The sequence below is a fragment of the Ambystoma mexicanum genome, chromosome 8, assembly GCF_040938575.1.
Source record: "Ambystoma mexicanum isolate Mex_15411 chromosome 8, UKY_AmexF1_1, whole genome shotgun sequence".
Classification (NCBI taxonomy): Eukaryota; Metazoa; Chordata; class Amphibia; order Caudata; family Ambystomatidae; genus Ambystoma; species Ambystoma mexicanum.
Window position 1 is genome coordinate 1,006,240,127 of NC_090929.1, and position 9,303 is coordinate 1,006,249,429.

General features: G+C 48.6%; 1 non-coding gene across 1 annotated transcript; it reads right to left on the minus strand.

Moving 5' to 3' along the window:
- Nucleotides 1–8,674: 8,674 nt before the first annotated feature.
- On the minus strand, nt 8,675–8,839 carry LOC138474945 (U1 spliceosomal RNA). Its single transcript, XR_011269162.1, has one exon. It is a non-coding gene; the product is annotated as a U1 spliceosomal RNA (small nuclear RNA).
- Nucleotides 8,840–9,303: the final 464 nt, after the last annotated feature.

A 9,303-nucleotide genomic window follows, 5' to 3' on the forward strand; every position in this document is an offset into this window, starting at 1 on the left:
TACATGGATTTTAAAACAAGCAAACAGCTAAGGAAATTAGCTAAAGAGTCAAAATCGGAAAGTGTTTTTTCTGATGGAGTACAAAGGCACATAACAGAAAGGATACTGAAGTGAAAGGCTGACTCCTTATGGGAGGACAGTATGGGTTTCTTTATGGGAATGAAAATCGGATTTTGGAAGGAAAGCAATCACACGGGCAAAAGATCAGTTTTGTTAACAAAATGATTCGTTCTACTGAGACTGCATTTTAGTGGCTAGATTATTAAAGAAAGACACTGCAAGCAAGGAGGTTAATTTGCAATTTTTACCAATTTGCACCACTTTCATCCTTAAAGGGGAATAACTTAATTTATTTCAAAAATGGTGCTAAGGACTTACACAAAGGACTGAAATGATATGAAAAGAATTACACTAACAGATATATACTACACAGATTCTTCTAAGGACTGGATAAACAGAGCAGGCTGACAATTTGGGAAATTACTAGCGTTCTTATGGGATTTTGATAGGATTTGGACAGAATGCAAGGTAACAGAGTGGTGTATGGAGCTTTTTGGTGTTGGGGAGGGTTATACTTAGAAAATGCACTTGAGTTGTGTAGTTTGGACAGCTAACCAGGTCTCTGGACAGCGGGACAAGGATCTGGTCACTTGGGCAGTGGGTGGGCTCTCCTTTACAGGAACAACTGGGCAAAAGGGGTCTGGCCTCTGTGGACAGCAGAATGCATCAGCTGGGCAAAGGGTCTGGTTGCTGGATTCTCCCAAAAGGGATCAGCTGCCTCTCTCTTTTCTCCCTGGATTAGTGGGTCTGCCTGGATCTAGATGGGTGGTTCTGCCTGGATCTGGATTAGCTACCTCTGGACCTGGTTCTGGAGTCTTGGAATCTTGCATGGTGGATTTTGAATGTTGAATCCCCCTATGCCTCCCTGCCTAGCTCTTATATAGGCAGAATGGCATCAGAGAATTTACAATGTGGGCGGAAATAATCTGGACATACTGCTTGATTTAGGATAGGTCAGGCTATTCCTGTCGCCACCTCAATCCAAGATGACTGGACTGATGGAAGTGACCTCCACTTAAGTGTATGCATTTTATGACTCCTTTGTTCCACAAGCCTAATTTTTCACAAAAAGGAGTTATGGAATACAACTTTATATTTATAGTCGTCACCATTTATACAAATCAGATAGGCAGACCCATATTTCACAACAAATGTGCTGGTTCACACGCCAAGTGTGTGCGACGCTGCTTTGCCCTTTGGGCACCATTTCGCAGTTTTGCACAAGAAACATTTTACCTAAAATGCTACAAATGGCTACATGTAAGCATAATAGTGTCTGGCATATTTCCTCCAAATTTAATATCTGTGCCATTTACACTTTCCCCAGAAATACCTTTTTACTGCCATTCATGCCCACCACATTTTGCTTGTCCAACATTTACATTAAAACTGTCATAATCTCACATTACTGCTTATTTAGTTTATTGAAATAAATGTCTTAATGTAAAAAGTTCTTTTCAGGTCAATGGGTGGTATTTGTCACTTTATGGGCGGTCCTTCAAATCTCCACAGCCAGCCTGCCCCCTCTGTGTCAGTTTGACCAACAGGGCTACCATAGCGCCCTTTGATCCTAGGCAGTTGAAGCTGAGGAGAGGTGTCAAAGGGATTAACATTTCTTTGTCAAAGTGCTAGCTCCCCTTAGTCCATTGTCCGTTGCTGGGGAAATGCCGGCCAGTCTGACGAGGTCGCACATTTCCTATTAAGAAAAGCATCTTAAGGGCGCTGAGTACCTGTTCGTCCGGTTGATGGTCTTGGAGAAGATGCCAGACTGTCGGAAGATTCAGAGAAGAAGGAATGAGAACCGGGTTGGAGGTGAACCAGCTTCCAAAGTCACGGTTGCGCTTTCCCCTGATTTACGTGGCATCAGGACAGTGCAGGCACTGACAGGGGAAGTGTTTCCCGATGGAATGTCAAAGTCCCTTTGTAGACAGCAGGACCCAGATGATGGTGGTAACTCAGGAAACGACCTGATGATGAAAGCTTATTGTACGAACTGGGTAGCATACCAAGGCAGGACAAGAGGCAGAGGAGTCCAAGTAGAGCAGAGTACCAAGGTGAGACAAGGGGCATAAGGGACTAGGCACAGAAAGGAACCCCAGGAAGAAGGAGCAGGACCAACCCAGAAAGAGGAACTGGAGGGGAACCACCCCAGGGCAGGAGGAACAAGGCATAAGGAGGACCCCCTTCCCAGGAGCAGAGCAAGGAGGCAGAATCAGGGCAGAACAAGCAGGAGGGACCAGGAAACAAGCCAAGAAGGAACTGGAGCTCAGGAGTACCGGTTAGGAGCTCAAGATTACCGGCATGGACACGATTCAGGAACAAACCGCATTGAGACATGGTTTGTTAGAATGGCCCGGCTGCTAATAAAGGGCTACCAACACCTGGGAGGCTTGGAATACAAGCCGTGCTGTTCCCAGGTGTTGCTATGCCCAGAGAGAGGCTCGGACCGCAAGTCCTTCCCAGCCCAAGTGCCCTGTGCACTACACATGCGCAGAGAACGAGACACGGCCACCCGCTCATGCGCAGTCCAGTGTGCACGGGAAACCCGGAAGCACCCAGGGACATGGGCAACCCGGCACACACCAGATGAAAGCGCGGATATATCCGCCAGGACGAGGCATGCCGTAAACGGCAGGAGGACCCTGAACCCCACTATGCCCCCTCCCAGAAAGACCCAGAGCCCCAGGCCTCCAGGGGAAACGAAGGAAAAAGTCGCGAACAAGACGGGGTGCATGCACATTACAGCACGACTCCCAAGTGCGATCACAAGCAGGGTAGCCTTTCCAATCCACCAAAAACTGGAGCACACCCTGACGAATTCCCTCGCACTTGAATGGCGGTAGGACGAGGACAGGAGCGCCCATAGACATCTGCCACAAATGGTTTCAGAAGGGCGATATGAAACACTGGATGTATCCGCCAGGATTGGGGCAACCGTAACCGAAAGGCCACCGAAGACAGGGGTTTAGTGATCTTGAAAGGCCCATAAAATCAGGGTGCAAGTTTGGAAGGCAAATTACGCACCAGCACGTTCATAGACGATAGCCGAACCAAATCCCCTACTTGGAAGTCTGGTTCTGCAGTCCGGCCCTTATCCGCTTCCATATACATGCGCTCTCGTGTCTCCATCAAGATACTGCGTGCCAAGTCGTGTTGCTTCTGGATATCGATGACCAACTGATCATCAGACGGGACGGCAGTGGGTTGTATAGGATGAAAAGGAACCAGCTTAGGATGTTGTCCGGCGGAACAGTAGAAGGGACTCACACCAGTGGCGACATGAGTGGTGTTGTTATAGGAAGCCTCAGCCAGATCTAAATGCTTCTTCCAGTTGGATTGAGTAGCAGTAGCATAGCAGCGCAGATACTGTTCCAAGGTCTGATTTGTTCTTTCAGTCTGACCATTGGTGTGCGGGTGGTAACCTGAACTCAAAGACCTGTGAATTCCGAGATGACTGCACAACTGATGCCAAAAGGAGGAGGAGGAGAGGAACTGGGATCCTCGATCAGAGATGATCTTCTCCGGCAACCCATGTAAACGGTAGATGTCATGTAAAAACGCCAAAGCCATCTGAGAGGAGGCAGGTATTCTGGGAAATGGAATGAAGTGCGCAGTCTTGGAGAAACAATCCACCACTACTATAATGCAAGTGTAGCCCTCTGATGGTGGAAGCTCGACAATATGGTCGGTGGCAAAGGTGTGCCAGGAGTATGGCAGAGTTTCAATGGGACGTTCCAATCCCAGAGGCTTTCTTCATGGTAACTTAGTCTGAGCGCAGATGGGACAGCTCTCTACATATTGTTTAACCTCCTTGGCCCAGCCCAGCCACCAAAACTGTCTGGATACCAACTCCTGGGTGGCTTTGATGCCACGATGACCACCAACTTGTAAATCATGAAATCCGTGGAGTATGTTTACACGAACAGAGCTTGTGGGTATGTACAATCTGCTCAGAAAGAAAAGCAAACCATCGTGTTCTGTGATCTGTGGCCGTTTCAGGAGGTCAGCACGATCTGGGTCGACTTGAGTCTCTTGCAATATCTTTTGCAGGTGAGGAGAAAGCGTAAGCAGAAAGTGTTTTTGAGCAATCAGTGGGGTGTTCAAACAGGTGTTTTCATCTTTCTTCTCCAGAGAGCGAGTTAGGGCATCAGCCTTCAGGTTCAATGCACTGGGAACATACATGATCAGGAAGTCGTAATGAGAAAAGAAGAAAGCCCATCGGTGGTTCGACACTGCAAAGACCTCAAAAACTGTAAGTTGCGATGATCCGTACGTACTTCCACAGGGAAGCATCCCCCAAGCAAATGGTGCCTCCATTCCTCAAATGCCGTTTTTATGGCCAGAAGTTCCCTCTCTATGACGATGTAATTTTGTTCGCTGGGAGAGAGTTTTCGAGAGAAATAAGCCAGAGGATGTTCATCGCTGGACTCAGGATCCTTCTGTAGCAGAACGGTGCCAACAGCAATGTTTGAGGCGTCAGCCTCGATGATGTATGGCATCTCGTCATTAGGATGATGTAGAACGGGAGCCGTACTGAATGCTGTCTTCAAAGAGTCAAAAGCTGAGGAAGCCTGTTGATCCCAGAGGAATGGTATTTTGTTGCTGGTCAAATGGGTTAATGGGGCTGTCACATGTGAAAATCGAGGAATGAATCGCCGATAAAAATTGGCGAATCCCAAGAACCGCTGGAGAGACTTCAGATCATGGGGTTGTTTCCAGTCTTGGATGACCTGAACCTTGTCTGAATCCATGTATATGCCTGCACAGCTGGAGTATAGCCCAAAAACTCCATGTCTTTCTGATGAAAAGAGCATTTCTCGGCCTTGGCAAACAGCTGATTTTGTGACAGTCGTTGAAGCACCTCTCGGATGCGTGAAACATGTTCCTCAAGTGTGTTGGAAAAGACAGGGATATCATCCAGATAAACCCACACCGAGATACCAATCAAGTCACTGAAGTTGTTGTCCATGAATCGTTGGAAGACGGCCGGGGCATTACATAGACCAATTGGCATTACCCTGTATTCGTAATGCCCGAATGGACTCTTAAAGGCTGTCTTCCATTCGTCTCCTTCTTTTATCCGAACCAGATGGTAGGCTCCGCAAAGATCTAACTTGGTGAAGAGTCTGTCAGATCTCAGGGATTCCATGATATTGCGAATCAGAGGCAAGGGGTACCTGTCCTTTAGTGTGATATCATTCAGCTGATGGTAGTCGATACATAGTTGTAAAGTGCCTTCTTTTTTCTTTACAAAAAACAGCGGATGTCCCGCGGGGGATTTGGATGGCACAATGTATCCTTTCTTGACACAATCATCCAAATAGTACCGAAGTACTTGTCTTTCAGATTGAGTCAGGGCATATACTTTCCCAAGGGGAATCATAGCGCCCGGAACCAGATCTACAGAGCAATTAAAGGATCTGTGAGGCAGTAGAGGTATGTCGCCAGGCTCCGAAAACACAGTCTGAAAATCTGCATATACTTGCGGGATCTGAGACAGAGAACACAACCCAGTTGTGTCCATACCGAGAACTAGAGGTGCTGAAGTTGAAGAAGCCAAGGACGTGCCGGGCACACAACAATCCCGGAGACAAAGGGCAAAGTGAAGACCAGAGTTTGGGTCAACCAATTGATGGTGGGATTGTGTCGCAGAAGCCATGGTAATCCCAACACCACCTGGTATGAGGGTGACTTGGTAACATCAAAAGCTATCCGTTCTTCATGTCCCTCAATCTGGAGGATCAAACCAATAGTGTGCATATGTATGGGACCCGAATATAGGGGTGTACCATCAATGACCTCCACAGACAGAGCATTTTTTCTGGAATACAATGTTATCCCATTGTTGGCAGCAAATTCTTCATCATTGTAATTTCCGGAAGCCCCACAATCCAACAAGCCATGGAACACTGCTGTCTTGTCAAGCCACCTCAACTTGATCTTCAAAACCATCAAGACAGCCGGTTGCATGGGCGGAAGCACAGAACTGGAACAGGAAAGGACTGGAAGCAAGGAAGGACCTGTCGTAGCATTTCCGATACATGACAGGTCATCTAGTTTCCCCCTTTCTTGAGAGGACGCAAGGGACAGGTAACCAGATAGTGGCCAGCAGCCCCACAGTATAAACACAATCTCAAATTCCTCCTGCGTTTCTTTTCCTCTTTGGACAAAGGACCCTGAACTGCACCCAATTGCATGGGTCCTGGAGATGAATCCGAAGGTGCCGATGTTTCGTGATACCACTTCTCAAAACGACGTCTCTCACCTCGTCGTTGGGCCAATCTCTGGTCAATCCGCAAAACCTGTTCAATAAGTCGCTGGAGAGATTCAGGCTCAGGAATGTGTAGCAACTCGTCCTTGTATTCCTCTCTTAATCCGCTGCGAAAAAAAGGTCTTCTGAGTAACTTCAGGCTATTGAGAATCAGTTGCTAATTGACGAAAACGACCGATATAAGTGATTATGTCGCTGTTGGCTTGTTGAATGTCCATTAGTTGATTCTGTGCTGCGGAGGCCAGGTTAGGAGACTGAAAGACTTCTAGGAATGCCTTTTCAAAGGCCACAAAGTAATTAAGTATAGGACTGTTGGTGACAACCAAAGGCGTTGCCCAAGCAAGAGCGTTTCCTGATAAGTTGCCTAAGATATAACCTATCTTAGCCGTATCATTGTTGAAATGCATGGATCTGTAGAGGAAATGTATCCTACAATGGTTGCAGAATTCGCCCACACGTCTGGGATCACCATCAAACTTGATTGGTGCTGTGTGAGCCATGGTGCTTTCTGCCTGAGGAGCGGCTCCAACACTCTGTGTCACCATCTGACATAACGTTAAATTCTCCTGATGTAGCATGGTCATTTCAGCACGTAGAGCTTGTACCTCATTCCGCAGATCTTGCTTCTCATCCATCTCCAAGTCTGAAGGCAGGCGTCTCAATCTATTAAGAAAAGCGTCTCGAGGGCGCTGAGTACCGGTTCGTCCGGTTGATGGTCTCGGAGAAGATGCCAGACTGTCGGAAGATTCAGAGAAGAAGGAATGACGCGGGGAACCAGCCTGACTCCCACCCGAATGGGAACCGGGTTGGAGGTGAACCAGCTACCAACGCCATGGGTGCGCTTTCCCCTGATTTACAGGACAGTGCAGGCACTGACAGGGCAAACGTTTCCAGATGGAATGTCAAAGTCGCTTTGAAGACAGCAGGATCCAGATGATGGTGGTAACTCAGGAAACCACGTGATGATGTAAGCTGATTGTACGAAATGGGCAGCGCACCAAGGCAGGACAAGAGGCAGAGGAGTCCAAGTAAAGCAGCGTACCAAGGTGGGACAAGGGGCAGAAGGGACTAGGCATGGAAGGGAACCCCAGGAAGAAGGAGCAGGACCAACCCAGAAAGAGGAACTGGAGGGGAACCACCCCAGGGCAGGAGAAACAAGGAATAAGGAGGACCCCCCTTCCCAGGAGCAGAGCAAGGAGGCAGAATCATGGCAGCACAAGCAGGAAAGACCAGGAAACAAGCCAAGAAGGAGCTGGAGCTCAAGCATACCGGGTAGGAGCTCAAGAGTACCGGTGAGGACACGATTCAGGAACAAACCGCTTTGAGACGTAGTTTGTTAGAATGGCCTGGCTCCCAATAAAGGGCTCCCAACACCTGGGAGGCTTGGAACGCAAGCCGTGCTGTTCCCAGGCATTGCTATGCCCAGAGAGAGGCTTGTTCCGCAAGTCCGTCCCAGCCCAAGCACCCTGTGCACTGCGCATGCGCGCAAAGCGAGACACGGCCGCCCGTGCATTTGCAGTCCAGCACTCATGGGAAACCCGGAAGCACCGGGGGACATGGGCAACCCAGGACCCCCCAGACGAAAGCGCGGATACATCCGCCAGGACGGGGCACGCCGTAAACGGCAGGAGGACCCTGAACCCCAGGTAAGAGGGGTGACATTTTCACACCCTGGCCCTTTCATATTTTGTGGAGTGGCATCAAACTGTCAATGCACTCCACTCTAGGAGATGTGGTGGTTCCTGATGAGTGAATGGGATCAGTACAAGGCGATACAAGGGACTTTATTGGCATAAAATGTTAGGCACATTTTGCCTAGGTACATGGCACACACGAATATTGCATTCTCTTCAATGGTGATCATTTTGGTTTTCAGCTTTATTCGTAAAAGTCCATATAGCTTTTTGCACTTTGCCACTTTGGCATGCATAGGCACATTTAGCTATTTTCTCCATGCTAACGCTGGTGGTTTGCTGGCAGGGTCGGATTGGGGCATGAAATAGTCTCGCCACCAACGAAAAAGTGGCCTGCAGTTGCAAATGGGAATTCATTCCTTTTGTGACGCTGTTTGAATAATACTTAAGGGGGAGGTTTTGATCAAATGTGATGCAAATTGTACATTTTAAACAATATTTATTCGGCAACACTGGTCAAAACTATTAGCCGCATAGTGAAGTAACTCATCAAACTGGTCCACTTTGACCCAAAAAACGGGCCTACACAAGCATTTTGCGTTTTTGGTTCGGCTATGGGCCTATGGGCCAGTCCGAGCCTGGCTCTGTCTGCAACCAACCTACTTGTGCTTTCGCACACTTTTCTTTTTTTTTTTCTTTCATAATAAATCAGGGGAAAGTGTGTACTTAGTCCCACACTACCAGAAATAATGCAGTCGAGTATCTCGCATTTAGGGGCACGTTGCAGAGGTCAGCAAATCCGATGTGCAATGGATGAGTGTCACCTGGGAGATCAACCTTTCTAATCACAGATTCTCCCCAGCCAGCTAAGTATAATTTGTATGAGTAAGGGCAGAGGTCGGGCAACTTCTGGAAACCCCGCTAAGCGAGGGTGAGATGGCAGGCCCTGACCCAGATCCAGCCCTCCCGGAAGCCCTCAGCGTCTGCAGAGCTACCTGTCACGAAGCTTTGGCAGGCAGAGCCGAGCAGAATAGGCACATTGTAGCACAGATTATTTCTCCCATCATGCCATGCTCTGCCGGAGCTTTGCATAAATTTGGCCTGGCTGCCAGCCAGAGCAGGCCCAGTCGGAAAGCAGGAGGGCTCGAGCAGGCCTGTTGCAGTCTGCCCACTAGCCTGTCCTCCCCAGACGGGCCGTTGGTCCCTTCGGAGCTGACAGATCGCCCTGCATAACAAGAGCGTCTCAGGCAGGGTGCCCCCCCAGCCAGACATGGCAACGCCGTGAAGGCAAATCCTGATCGTGCCCAATCGGCGCTCAAACGGGGACAGTGCCAGCTT